Source organism: Ctenocephalides felis, unplaced genomic scaffold, assembly GCF_003426905.1.
Source record: "Ctenocephalides felis isolate EL2017-DRISC unplaced genomic scaffold, ASM342690v1 CF-g0.4_SCAFFOLD_01886, whole genome shotgun sequence".
NCBI classification, from domain to species: domain Eukaryota; kingdom Metazoa; phylum Arthropoda; class Insecta; order Siphonaptera; family Pulicidae; genus Ctenocephalides; species Ctenocephalides felis.
Window position 1 is genome coordinate 97390368 of NW_020538040.1, and position 13156 is coordinate 97403523.

The 13156-nt window shown below is 33.5% G+C and overlaps 20 non-coding genes across 20 annotated transcripts; all 20 read right to left on the minus strand.

Annotated features, from left to right (window-relative positions):
* Positions 1-13: 13 nt before the first annotated feature.
* On the minus strand, positions 14-86 carry Trnak-uuu. Its single transcript has one exon. It is a non-coding gene; the product is annotated as a tRNA-Lys (tRNA).
* Positions 87-212: 126 nt separating this feature from the next.
* Positions 213-285, minus strand: Trnak-uuu. The gene has a single exon. It is a non-coding gene; the product is annotated as a tRNA-Lys (tRNA).
* Positions 286-410: 125 nt separating this feature from the next.
* Positions 411-483, minus strand: Trnak-uuu. Its single transcript has one exon. It is a non-coding gene; the product is annotated as a tRNA-Lys (tRNA).
* Positions 484-3538: 3055 nt separating this feature from the next.
* Trnak-uuu lies at positions 3539-3611 on the minus strand. Its single transcript has one exon. It is a non-coding gene; the product is annotated as a tRNA-Lys (tRNA).
* Positions 3612-3737: 126 nt separating this feature from the next.
* Positions 3738-3810, minus strand: Trnak-uuu. The gene has a single exon. It is a non-coding gene; the product is annotated as a tRNA-Lys (tRNA).
* Positions 3811-4694: 884 nt separating this feature from the next.
* Trnak-uuu lies at positions 4695-4767 on the minus strand. The gene has a single exon. It is a non-coding gene; the product is annotated as a tRNA-Lys (tRNA).
* A 126-nt stretch (positions 4768-4893) lies between these two features.
* Trnak-uuu lies at positions 4894-4966 on the minus strand. Its single transcript has one exon. It is a non-coding gene; the product is annotated as a tRNA-Lys (tRNA).
* Positions 4967-7322: 2356 nt separating this feature from the next.
* Positions 7323-7395, minus strand: Trnak-uuu. Its single transcript has one exon. It is a non-coding gene; the product is annotated as a tRNA-Lys (tRNA).
* A 125-nt stretch (positions 7396-7520) lies between these two features.
* On the minus strand, positions 7521-7593 carry Trnak-uuu. The gene has a single exon. It is a non-coding gene; the product is annotated as a tRNA-Lys (tRNA).
* A 126-nt stretch (positions 7594-7719) lies between these two features.
* On the minus strand, positions 7720-7792 carry Trnak-uuu. The gene has a single exon. It is a non-coding gene; the product is annotated as a tRNA-Lys (tRNA).
* A 126-nt stretch (positions 7793-7918) lies between these two features.
* On the minus strand, positions 7919-7991 carry Trnak-uuu. The gene has a single exon. It is a non-coding gene; the product is annotated as a tRNA-Lys (tRNA).
* A 126-nt stretch (positions 7992-8117) lies between these two features.
* Trnak-uuu lies at positions 8118-8190 on the minus strand. Its single transcript has one exon. It is a non-coding gene; the product is annotated as a tRNA-Lys (tRNA).
* A 126-nt stretch (positions 8191-8316) lies between these two features.
* On the minus strand, positions 8317-8389 carry Trnak-uuu. The gene has a single exon. It is a non-coding gene; the product is annotated as a tRNA-Lys (tRNA).
* Positions 8390-9272: 883 nt separating this feature from the next.
* Trnak-uuu lies at positions 9273-9345 on the minus strand. The gene has a single exon. It is a non-coding gene; the product is annotated as a tRNA-Lys (tRNA).
* Positions 9346-9471: 126 nt separating this feature from the next.
* Trnak-uuu lies at positions 9472-9544 on the minus strand. Its single transcript has one exon. It is a non-coding gene; the product is annotated as a tRNA-Lys (tRNA).
* A 2355-nt stretch (positions 9545-11899) lies between these two features.
* On the minus strand, positions 11900-11972 carry Trnak-uuu. Its single transcript has one exon. It is a non-coding gene; the product is annotated as a tRNA-Lys (tRNA).
* Positions 11973-12098: 126 nt separating this feature from the next.
* On the minus strand, positions 12099-12171 carry Trnak-uuu. The gene has a single exon. It is a non-coding gene; the product is annotated as a tRNA-Lys (tRNA).
* A 124-nt stretch (positions 12172-12295) lies between these two features.
* Trnak-uuu lies at positions 12296-12368 on the minus strand. Its single transcript has one exon. It is a non-coding gene; the product is annotated as a tRNA-Lys (tRNA).
* A 126-nt stretch (positions 12369-12494) lies between these two features.
* On the minus strand, positions 12495-12567 carry Trnak-uuu. The gene has a single exon. It is a non-coding gene; the product is annotated as a tRNA-Lys (tRNA).
* Positions 12568-13068: 501 nt separating this feature from the next.
* Positions 13069-13141, minus strand: Trnak-uuu. Its single transcript has one exon. It is a non-coding gene; the product is annotated as a tRNA-Lys (tRNA).
* Between the last annotated feature and the right edge of the window lie 15 nt (positions 13142-13156).

The following is a 13156-nucleotide window of genomic DNA, read 5'->3' on the forward strand; positions in this document are numbered from 1 at the left end:
TTTGCAAAACAAACGCCCGAACAGGGACTTGAACCCTGGACCCTTGGATTAAAAGTCCAATGCTCTACCGACTGAGCTATCCGAGCTCTGAACAAAACCCGAAGTCTGAAAAACCTACAATGCTTTCAAGCAGCTAGTCTAAAACAATATGTTCGCAAAAATCCTATACTGCATTTAGCAGCAAGTCAAAAAGAATATATTTGCAGAACAAACGCCCGAACAGGGACTTGAACCCTGGACCCTTGGATTAAAAGTCCAATGCTCTACCGACTGAGCTATCCGGGCTCTGAATAAAGCCCGAAGTCTAAAAAACTAAAATGCTTTCAAGCAGCTAGTCTAAAACAATATGTTTTCAAAGATCCTATACTGCATTTAGCAGCAAGTCAAAAAGAATATATTTGCAAAACAAACGCCCGAACAGGGACTCGAACCCTGGATCCTTGGATTAAAAGTCCAATGCTCTACCGACAGAGCTATCCGGGCTCTTAATAACCGTGGACCCTTGGAATATGTTCGCAAAAATCCTATACTGCATTTAGCAGAAAGTCAAAAAGAATATATTTGCAAAACAATCGCCTGAACAGGGACTTGAACCCTGGACCCTTGGAATATGTTCGCAAAAATCCTATACTGCATTTATAGTATCGGAGCCAGCAACGTTTTCAAAACAAGCATTTTAGTCAGGCTGGTTTTTTGGTATGTGGTCCTTGGTGCCCTCTCGGTTAGGGTAAGGACCGTCTGGCAGCTGGAACTGGTTGCGTTAATTAGTGCGCAGCCAATTTGTACAGCGCGATTTCAAAATTTTGAAAGCATTTTAGTCAGTCCAATTTTCGTTTTTTTGACTTCGAATAGGTTCACCAGACTCACATTTTTTGTTGCCAGACATTTTGGGCGCTGCTAAATATGTGCCAGACGCCAATTTATTTATTAATTTTTTTAAAAATTCAAATCATTTTAGTCCGTCTGAAATTTTAATATTATATTTGTTAAGGGTGAAAACATCTAAAATTAATTTGCCAAACATTTCTGCGGTTGTTAACCATGTCTGGCAAGCAAAAATGTCTGGCAATATGATACTAGTTTATAGCATTTTAGTCAGTCTAATTTTCATTTATTTGACTTTGAATAGGTTCACCAGACTCATATTTTTTGTTGCCAGACATTTTGGGCGCTGCCAAATGTGTGCCAGACGCCAATTTATTTATTAATTTTTTTAAAAATTCAAATCATTTTAGTCCGTCTGAAATTTTAATATTATATTCGTTAAGGGTGAAAACACCTAAAATTAATTTGCCAGACATTTCTGCGGTTGTTAACCATGTCTGGCAAGCAAAAATGTCTGGCAATATGATACTAGTTTATAGCATTTTAGTCAGTCTAATTTTAATTTTTTTGACTTCGAATAGGTTCACCAGACTCATATTTTTGTTGCCAGACATTTTGGGCGCTGCCAAATGTGTGCCAGACGCCAATTTATTTATTAATTTTTTTAAAAATTCAAATCATTTTAGTTCGTCTGAATTTTTAATATTATGTTCGTTAAGGGTAAAAACACATAAAATTAATTTGCCAGACGTTTCTGCGGTTGTTAACCATGTCTGGCAATTAAAAATGACTGGCAATATGATACTAGTAGACAGAGTGAGACAATTGCCAAATACATTGGCGCGAATGAAACAAAAACTATTATACTCGTAAGAGCGCAACACGTATACTATTCAAAGTTAATGCAATTTCAACAATATTTTCATAAAACAAATAAAATAAAGGTAAATAAAGACCTAATTAGAAAAGAGAGAATAAAAATTGCATTATATTACTCATTTTTTTAATTTTACTAGCTCTAAAAAATATTTTAATGATTCTAAAATATTGCTGTTAATATTTTTAAAAATTTACTCGACGGGGGTTAAGAAACATTGTCAATTTCGTAAGAATATCATATCTTTTAAGTTTTGTGATGAGAACTGACAATAATCATTATTTTTGTTGTACGCAAATATTTTTTTATCGCTAAGTTAACTGAGTCGAATGATTTCATTTTACATGGTACTTAGCTTTAGCAGCAACTAATTGTAACTCATACCTTAATACTGGTAATACTAGTTTTGCTACCTTATCAAGCTACGCCTAGAATAGAATTTTCAAATTCTAGTATATATATATATACAATATATATTGTACAGCAAACATCCTCCGCTCTTTTTCTTTCAGCTGTAAATTGAGCAATGTTTTACATAATTATTTCGTTTAATTCCTTCAAAACAATCAGGTATGCGACCCTCCCACACTAGGACAATAAATCTGGCAGGTATTGCTCCAGGAACAAGCTGATACTACAATGTGATATATCAAAAGACTCATTAAAGTCATCTATCCAACACAATTCAATGGATTCTTATTTTTCACTCATAATTCACCTTCGATTATGTATAAAGGCTGCATATTATGAGGGATATGAATTTTTTAACTTTTCAGATGACTATTTGTCAGAAATGGTCATTCTAAAAAAAAATTGTATAAACACAATTTTGCAGAGAAGTTTATAATAAACACATCTATCTAACATAGTTACTTTTCTTATGGTTTTCTTATGGTTTTCTGGCTAGTACAAGTATTGCGCTCTTACGAGTATAATAGTTTTTGTTTCATTCGCGCCAATGTATTTGGCAATTGTCTCACTCTGTCTACTAGTATCATATTGCCAGTCATTTTTATTTGCCAGACATGGTTAACAACCGCAGAAACGTCTGGCAAATTAATTTTATGTGTTTTTACCCTTAACGAACATAATATTAAAATTTCAGACGGACTAAAATGATTTGAATTTAAAAAAAAAAAAAATAAATTGGCGACTGGCACATATTTAGCAGCGCCCAAAATGTCTGGCAACAAAAATATGAGTCTGGTGAACCTATTCGAAGTCAAAAAAACGAAAATTGGACTGACTAAAATGCTTTCAAAATTTTGAAATCGCGCTGTACAAATTGGCTGCGCACTAATTAACGCAACCAGTTCCAGCTGCCAGACGGCCCTTACCCTAACCGAGAGGGCACCAAGGACCACATACCAAAAAACCAGCCTGACTAAAATGCTTGCTCGAAAACGTTGCTGGCTCCCGTACTATTAGCAGCAAGTCAAAAAGAATATATTTGCAAAACAAACGCCCGAACAGGGACTTGAACCCTGCACCCTTGGAATAAAAGTCCAATGCTCTACCGACTTAGCTATGCGGGCTCTGAATAAAGCCCAAAGTCTAACAAACCTACAATGCTTTCAAGCAGCTAGTCTAAAACAATATGTTCGCAAAAATCCTATACTGCATTTAGCAGCAGGTCAAAAAGAATATATTTGCAAAACCCTGGACCCTTGGATTAAAAGTCCAATGCTCCACCGACTAAGCTATCCGGGCTCTGAATAAAGCCCGAAGTCTAACAAACCTACAGTGCTTTCAAGCAGCTAGTCTAAAACAATATGTTCGCAAAAATCCTATACTGCATTTAGCAGCAAGTCAAAAAGAATATATTTGCAAAACAAACGCCCGAACAGGGACTTGAACCCTGGATCCTTGGATTAAAAGTCCAATGCTCTACCGACTGAGCTATCCGGGCTCTGAGCAAAACCCGAAGTCTAAAAAACCTACAATGCTTTCAAGCAGCTAGTCTAAAACAATATGTTCGCAAAAATCCTATACAGCATTTAGCAGCAAGTCAAAAAGTATATATTTGCAAAACACACGCCCGAACAGGGACTTGAACCCTGGACCCTTGGATTAAAAGTCCAATGCTCTACCGACTGAGCTATCCGGGCTCTGAATAAAGCCCGAAGTCTATAAAATCTACAATGTTTTCAAGCAGCTGGTCTAAAACAATATGTTTTCAAAGATCCTATACCAGAGGTGGGGAACCTTTTTGCCGTTAGAGGCCGCACTTAAATTAGGCAGCAATAAAAGAGGCCGCATAAGCTGATTGACCTAAAAAAGTGACTTTTGTGAAAGTATTATAATTTTTTTATAGTTTTAACAATTTATTGCATTATATAGAAAAAAGTAAATGAAATACTTAAAAATTTTAGATATTTTATAAATTAAATTTTAAATGAATTATAAATATTTTAATTCGTTTTAATTTCATTTAAACATTCATTTTTTATATAAAAATTATATTAACGTGTTTTGATTTGAAAATGATTTTCATTTTCTTATTGTTACATAATTATTTGAAATAAGAAATTATATATTTTTCTTATACCATTGAATTCACTGATAGATTTTTATTTTGAAAACTAAGATGTTAACGGTTAATTTAGAGAATTTCGGGCTTTGGAAAGCCAAAATGTTCAAAAATGAATGATTAAATTCATTTGTAAACTTTCGGTATGAATATTCCTTTTGTCATTAAGGACAATAGTTGTTATAATAAAAAATAGGATTAATGCATTAAACGCAACGTTACCTCTTACCAGAAGAAATATACCTAGACTAGACACTATTGACAGACATTTAAAAATATAATTTAAAAAATTAATGGATTAAAAGTCCAATGCTCCACCGACTAAGCTATCCGGGCTCTGAATAAAGCCCGAAGTCTAACAAACCTACAATGCTTTCAAGCAGCTAGTCTAAAACAATATGTTCGCAAAAATCCTATACTGCATTTAGCAGCAAGTCAAAAAGAATATATTTGCAAAACAAACGCCCGAACAGGGACTTGAACCCTGGATCCTTGGATTAAAAGTCCAATGCTCTACCGACTGAGCTATCCGGGCTCTGAGCAAAACCCGAAGTCTAAAAAACCTACAATGCTTTCAAGCAGCTAGTCTAAAACAATATGTTCGCAAAAATCCTATACAGCATTTAGCAGCAAGTCAAAAAGTATATATTTGCAAAACACACGCCCGAACAGGGACTTGAACCCTGGACCCTTGGATTAAAAGTCCAATGCTCTACCGACTGAGCTATCCGGGCTCTGAATAAAACCCGAAGTCTATAAAATCTACAATGTTTTCAAGCAGCTGGTCTAAAACAATATGTTTTCAAAGATCCTATACCAGAGGTGGGGAACCTTTTTGCCGTTAGAGGCCGCACTTAAATTAGGCAGCAATAAAAGAGGCCGCATAAGCTGATTGACCTAAAAAAGTGACTTTTGTGAAAGTATTATAATTTTTTTATAGTTTTAACAATTTATTGCATTATATAGAAAAAAGTAAATGAAATACTTAAAAATTTTAAATATTTTATAAATTAAATTTTAAATGAATTATAAATATTTTAATTCGTTTTAATTTCATTTAAACATTCATTTTTTATATAAAAATGATATTAACGTGTTTTGATTTGAAATTGATTTTCATTTTCTTATTGTTACATAATTATTTGAAATAAGAAATTATATATTTTTCTTATACCATTGAATTCACTGATAGATTTTTATTTTGAAAACTAAGATGTTAACGGTTAATTTAGAGAATTTCGGGCTTTGGAAAGCCAAAATGTTCAAAAATGAATGATTAAATTCATTTGTAAACTTTCGGTATGAATATTCCTTTTGTCATTAAGGACAATAGTTGTTATAATAAAAAATAGGATTAATGCATTAAACGCAACGTTACCTCTTACCAGAAGAAATATACCTAGACTAGACACTATTGACAGACATTTAAAAATATAATTTAAAAAATATTATTAATAAATGATGTACCTAATCCATTTAGAGAATGATAAAGTTTACCCATAAAAATAGGCGTATTATTTGATAATGTACAAACTCATAATAATGCACGCGAAAGAAATATTTTAATTAAAATATGTTTTTTTTTATGCACAAAATGTATTGTAGCTTTATATTTTGCAATTAAGTTGTTCTCATTTCAAAAACCTTACTCTATATTTATATTTTAAGATTTAAATATAAATAAATTCTATATATTATGTGCATATAAATACGCAGGGGCGGATTTAGAAGTTTGGCGCCCTGGGGCACTGACAAAAATGCCGCCCCATCCCTGAATTTTTAGGTAAAATAGTTTTTATATATCATTTTTCTAAAATTAAAATTGCTATTTAATTGCAGAAAATTTATTACGCATTACATACTATAAATAGTGGTGCTTGGCATCGTGCCTTAAGGCAAATTGCTGGAACTTCCCGTACAAAAAATTAAAATAAAAAAAGAACTTTTTTTAAAGCGATCGCCCTGCTTTAGCTAGGGACAAAATAAAGAAGCGCGTAAGCGTCGCCCCGCAGAACAACGCCTCGCAGAATAAATAATGATACAGAACCCATAGTAAAATGTAAACAGAATTCATACTTATTATTAAAATATATGATAATTTGATGTGCATATGTTTAATGATCACTTTTGACCGCCAAATGTTTCTTTTTCAAATTTTTTATTGGACCATCAAAACCGCTAGACTTGCCTCCCACAAATTTAATCAGTTCTCCGTTTTGTCTATACATGTAAATTTCTTTTAATGATATTGGACGTTCCATTTTTCAAAAACTGAATTATTATTTTTGGGACCTGCTTTGGCCAATAACTAATCAGCACGTCTCGCTATCAATAGGAATCGGATCATTCAAATAAAATTTAATTTTAATAAATTTAATACATAAAAGTTAGTAATTTACAAAAAAAAATCGAAATATGAAAAAAAGGTTTCTTAAATTCAATTTTCATCATTTTTCAAAAAAATTTAAAACTTTTTATAAAATGTAATTTTCAGTACGGAAAGTTTCAGTAACTTGCCACTAGACACCAATTTTTAAAAATATATTTTTGTGTTTTATGAAAAAAGGTATAGTTTTGTGTCATTTTATAACTATGGTCTCATAAAATTGCCAATATATCTAGGTAAAATCTGGATGCTCCGATCTCCGCCAAAGCTACGGATTTGCTCTTGGTTGCGAGAAGTATAAATTTTTATCATTTTACTACGGATACGCATAAAAATCTTCAACCCGGGTGCTAACGATTCTTTTGCACTGTTAATTTTTTTTATAATACTTCTTGTATCATATAATAGGCGATGTCTTGCGAAATCGAAAATATTGCTTATATTAAATAATATTAATATGATATATTACATCTCTATTTCGTATCTGCCTAAGAGTCTGTTTTTCAGGCTAGTAATCTGATGTCATGTTACAATATGACTGTTTTTGGTGGGATTTTTGTACAATAGTTGTTTAAAAGTAACTCTGCTATTTTGTACTAGACGGCAAGGGGCCGCACAAAAACCTCCCGGAGGCCGCAGGTTCCCCACCTATGTCCTATACTGCATTTAGCAGCAAGTCAAAAAGAATATATTTGCAAAACAAACGCCCGAACAGGGACTTGAACCCTGGACCCTTGGATTAAAAGTCCAATGCTCTACCGACTGAGCTATCCGGGCTCTGAATAAAGCCCGAAGTCTAAAAAACCTACAATGCTTTCAAGCAGCTAGTCTAAAACAATATGTTCGCAAAAATCCTATACAGCATTTAGCAGCAAGTCAAAAAGAATATTTTGCAAAACAAACGCCCGAACAGGGACTTGAACCCTGGACCCTTGGATTAAAAGTCCAATGCTCTACCGACTGAGCTATCCGGGCTCTGAATAAAGCCCGAAGTCTAAAAAACCTACAATGCTTTCAAGCAGCTAGTCTAAAACAATATGTTCGCAAAAATCCTATACTGCATTTAGCAGCAAGTCAAAAAGTATATATTTGCAAAACAAACGCCCGAACAGGGACTTGAACCCTGGACCCTTGGATTAAAAGTCCAATGCTCTACCGACTGAGCTATCCGGGCTCTGAATAAAGCCCGAAGTCTAAAAAACCTACAATGCTTTCAAGCAGCTAGTCTAAAACAATATGTTTTCAAAGATCCTATACTGCATTTAGCAGCAAGTCAAAAAGAATATATTTGCAAAACAAACGCCCGAACAGGGACTTGAACCCTGGACCCTTGGATTAAAAGTCCAATGCTCTACCGACTGAGCTATCCGGGCTCTGAATAAAGCCCGAAGTCTAAAAAACCTACAATGCTTTCAAGCAGCTAGTCTAAAACAATATGTTCGCAAAAATCCTATACTGCATTTAGCAGCAAGTCAAAAAGAATATATTTGCAAAACAAACGCCCGAACAGGGACTTGAACCCTGGATCCTTGGATTAAAAGTCCAATGCTCTACCGACTGAGCTATCCGGGCTCTGAGCAAAACCCGAAGTCTAAAAAACCTACAATGCTTTCAAGCAGCTAGTCTAAAACAATATGTTCGCAAAAATCCTATACAGCATTTAGCAGCAAGTCAAAAAGTATATATTTGCAAAACACACGCCCGAACAGGGACTTGAACCCTGGACCCTTGGATTAAAAGTCCAATGCTCTACCGACTGAGCTATCCGGGCTCTGAATAAAGCCCGAAGTCTATAAAATCTACAATGCTTTCAAGCAGCTGGTCTAAAACAATATGTTTTCAAAGATCCTATACCAGAGGTGGGGAACCTTTTTGCCGTTAGAGGCCGCACTTAAATTAGGCAGCAATAAAAGAGGCCGCATAAGCTGATTGACCTAAAAAAGTGACTTTTGTGAAAGTATTATAATTTTTTTATAGTTTTAACAATTTATTGCATTATATAGAAAAAAGTAAATGAAATACTTAAAAATTTTAAATATTTTATAAATTAAATTTTAAATGAATTATAAATATTTTAATTCGTTTTAATTTCATTTAAACATTCATTTTTTATATAAAAATGATATTAACGTGTTTTGATTTGAAATTGATTTTCATTTTCTTATTGTTACATAATTATTTGAAATAAGAAATTATATATTTTTCTTATACCATTGAATTCACTGATAGATTTTTATTTTGAAAACTAAGATGTTAACGGTTAATTTAGAGAATTTCGGGCTTTGGAAAGCCAAAATGTTCAAAAATGAATGATTAAATTCATTTGTAAACTTTCGGTATGAATATTCCTTTTGTCATTAAGGACAATAGTTGTTATAATAAAAAATAGATTAATGCATTAAACGCAACGTTACCTCTTACCAGAAGAAATATACCTAGACTAGACACTATTGACAGACATTTAAAAATATAATTTAAAAAATTAATGGATTAAAAGTCCAATGCTCCACCGACTAAGCTATCCGGGCTCTGAATAAAGCCCGAAGTCTAACAAACCTACAATGCTTTCAAGCAGCTAGTCTAAAACAATATGTTCGCAAAAATCCTATACTGCATTTAGCAGCAAGTCAAAAAGAATATATTTGCAAAACAAACGCCCGAACAGGGACTTGAACCCTGGATCCTTGGATTAAAAGTCCAATGCTCTACCGACTGAGCTATCCGGGCTCTGAGCAAAACCCGAAGTCTAAAAAACCTACAATGCTTTCAAGTAGCTAGTCTAAAACAATATGTTCGCAAAAATCCTATACAGCATTTAGCAGCAAGTCAAAAAGTATATATTTGCAAAACACACGCCCGAACAGGGACTTGAACCCTGGACCCTTGGATTAAAAGTCCAATGCTCTACCGACTGAGCTATCCGGGCTCTGAATAAAGCCCGAAGTCTATAAAATCTACAATGTTTTCAAGCAGCTGGTCTAAAACAATATGTTTTCAAAGATCCTATACCAGAGGTGGGGAACCTTTTTGCCGTTAGAGGCCGCACTTAAATTAGGCAGCAATAAAAGAGGCCGCATAAGCTGATTGACCTAAAAAAGTGACTTTTGTGAAAGTATTATAATTTTTTTATAGTTTTAACAATTTATTGCATTATATAGAAAAAAGTAAATGAAATACTTAAAAATTTTAAATATTTTATAAATTAAATTTTAAATGAATTATAAATATTTTAATTCGTTTTAATTTCATTTAAACATTCATTTTTTATATAAAAATGATATTAACGTGTTTTGATTTGAAATTGATTTTCATTTTCTTATTGTTACATAATTATTTGAAATAAGAAATTATATATTTTTCTTATACCATTGAATTCACTGATAGATTTTTATTTTGAAAACTAAGATGTTAACGGTTAATTTAGAGAATTTCGGGCTTTGGAAAGCCAAAATGTTCAAAAATGAATGATTAAATTCATTTGTAAACTTTCGGTATGAATATTCCTTTTGTCATTAAGGACAATAGTTGTTATAATAAAAAATAGGATTAATGCATTAAACGCAACGTTACCTCTTACCAGAAGAAATATACCTAGACTAGACACTATTGACAGACATTTAAAAATATAATTTAAAAAATATTATTAATAAATGATGTACCTAATCCATTTAGAGAATGATAAAGTTTACCCATAAAAATAGGCGTATTATTTGATAATGTACAAACTCATAATAATGCACGCGAAAGAAATATTTTAATTAAAATATGTTTTTTTTATGCACAAAATGTATTGTAGCTTTATATTTTGCAATTAAGTTGTTCTCATTTCAAAAACCTTACTCTATATTTATATTTTAAGATTTAAATATAAATAAATTCTATATATTATGTGCATATAAATACGCAGGGGCGGATTTAGAAGTTTGGCGCCCTGGGGCACTGACAAAAATGCCGCCCCATCCCTGAATTTTTAGGTAAAATAGTTTTTATATATCATTTTTCTAAAATTAAAATTGCTATTTAATTGCAGAAAATTTATTACGCATTACATACTATAAATAGTGGTGCTTGGCATCGTGCCTTAAGGCAAATTGCTGGAACTTCCCGTACAAAAAATTAAAATAAAAAAAGAACTTTTTTTAAAGCGATCGCCCTGCTTTAGCTAGGGACAAAATAAAGAAGCGCGTAAGCGTCGCCCCGCAGAACAACGCCTCGCAGAATAAATAATGATACAGAACCCATAGTAAAATGTAAACAGAATTCATACTTATTATTAAAATATATGATAATTTGATGTGCATATGTTTAATGATCACTTTTGACCGCCAAATGTTTCTTTTTCAAATTTTTTATTGGACCATCAAAACCGCTAGACTTGCCTCCCACAAATTTAATCAGTTCTCCGTTTTGTCTATACATGTAAATTTCTTTTAATGATATTGGACGTTCCATTTTTCAAAAACTGAATTATTATTTTTGGGACCTGCTTTGGCCAATAACTAATCAGCACGTCTCGCTATCAATAGGAATCGGATCATTCAAATAAAATTTAATTTTAATAAATTTAATACATAAAAGTTAGTAATTTACAAAAAAAAATCGAAATATGAAAAAAAGGTTTCTTAAATTCAATTTTCATCATTTTTCAAAAAAATTTAAAACTTTTTATAAAATGTAATTTTCAGTACGGAAAGTTTCAGTAACTTGCCACTAGACACCAATTTTTAAAAATATATTTTTGTGTTTTATGAAAAAAGGTATAGTTTTGTGTCATTTTATAACTATGGTCTCATAAAATTGCCAATATATCTAGGTAAAATCTGGATGCTCCGATCTCCGCCAAAGCTACGGATTTGCTCTTGGTTGCGAGAAGTATAAATTTTTATCATTTTACTACGGATACGCATAAAAATCTTCAACCCGGGTGCTAACGATTCTTTTGCACTGTTAATTTTTTTTATAATACTTCTTGTATCATATAATAGGCGATGTCTTGCGAAATCGAAAATATTGCTTATATTAAATAATATTAATATGATATATTACATCTCTATTTCGTATCTGCCTAAGAGTCTGTTTTTCAGGCTAGTAATCTGATGTCATGTTACAATATGACTGTTTTTGGTGGGATTTTTGTACAATAGTTGTTTAAAAGTAACTCTGCTATTTTGTACTAGACGGCAAGGGGCCGCACAAAAACCTCCCGGAGGCCGCAGGTTCCCCACCTATGTCCTATACTGCATTTAGCAGCAAGTCAAAAAGAATATATTTGCAAAACAAACGCCCGAACAGGGACTTGAACCCTGGACCCTTGGATTAAAAGTCCAATGCTCTACCGACTGAGCTATCCGGGCTCTGAATAAAGCCCGAAGTCTAAAAAACCTACAATGCTTTCAAGCAGCTAGTCTAAAACAATATGTTCGCAAAAATCCTATACAGCATTTAGCAGCAAGTCAAAAAGTATATATTTGCAAAACACACGCCCGAACAGGGACTTGAACCCTGGACCCTTGGATTAAAAGTCCAATGCTCTACCGACTGAGCTATCCGGGCTCTGAATAAAGCCCGAAGTCTAAAAAACCTACAATGCTTTCAAGCAGCTAGTCTAAAACAATATGTTCGCAAAAATCCTATACTGCATTTAGCAGCAAGTCAAAGAATATATTTGCAAAACAAACGCCCGAACAGGGACTTGAACCCTGGAGCCTTGGATTAAAAGTCCAATGCTCTACCGACTGAGCTATCCGGGCTCTGAATAAAGCCCGAAGTCTAAAAAACCTACAATGCTTTCAAGCAGCTAGTCTAAAACAATATGTTTTCAAAGATCCTATACTGCATTTAGCAGCAAGTCAAAAAGAATATATTTGCAAAACAAACGCCCGAACAGGGACTTGAACCCTGGACCCTTGGATTAAAAGTCCAATGCTCTACCGACTGAGCTATCCGGGCTCTGAATAAGCCCGAAGTCTAAAAAACCTACATGCTTTCAAGCAGCTAGTCTAAAACAATATGTTCGCAAAATCCTATACTGCATTTAGCAGCAAGTCAAAAAGAATATATTTGCAAAACAAACGCCCGAACAGGGACTTGAACCCTTGGATTAAAAGTCCAATGCTCTACCGACTGAGCTACGGCTATGAATAAAGCCCGAAGTCTAAAAAACCTACAATGCTTTCAAGCAGCTAGTCTAAAACAATATGTTCGCAAAATCCTATACTGCATTTAGCAGCAAGTCAAAAAGAGATATTTGCAAAACAAACGCCCGAACAGGGACTTGAACCACCTTGGATTAAAAGTCCAATGCTCTACCGACTGAGCTATCGGGCTCGAAATGAAGCCCGAAGTCTGAAAAACCTACAATGCTTTCAAGAAGCTAGTCTAAAACAATATGTTTTCAAGATCCTATACTGCATTTAGCAGCAAGTCAAAAGAATATATTTGCAAAACAAACGCCCGAACAGGGACTTGAACCCTGGACCCTTGGATTAAAAGTCCAATGCTCTACCGACTGAGCTATCCGGGCTCTGAATAAAGCCCG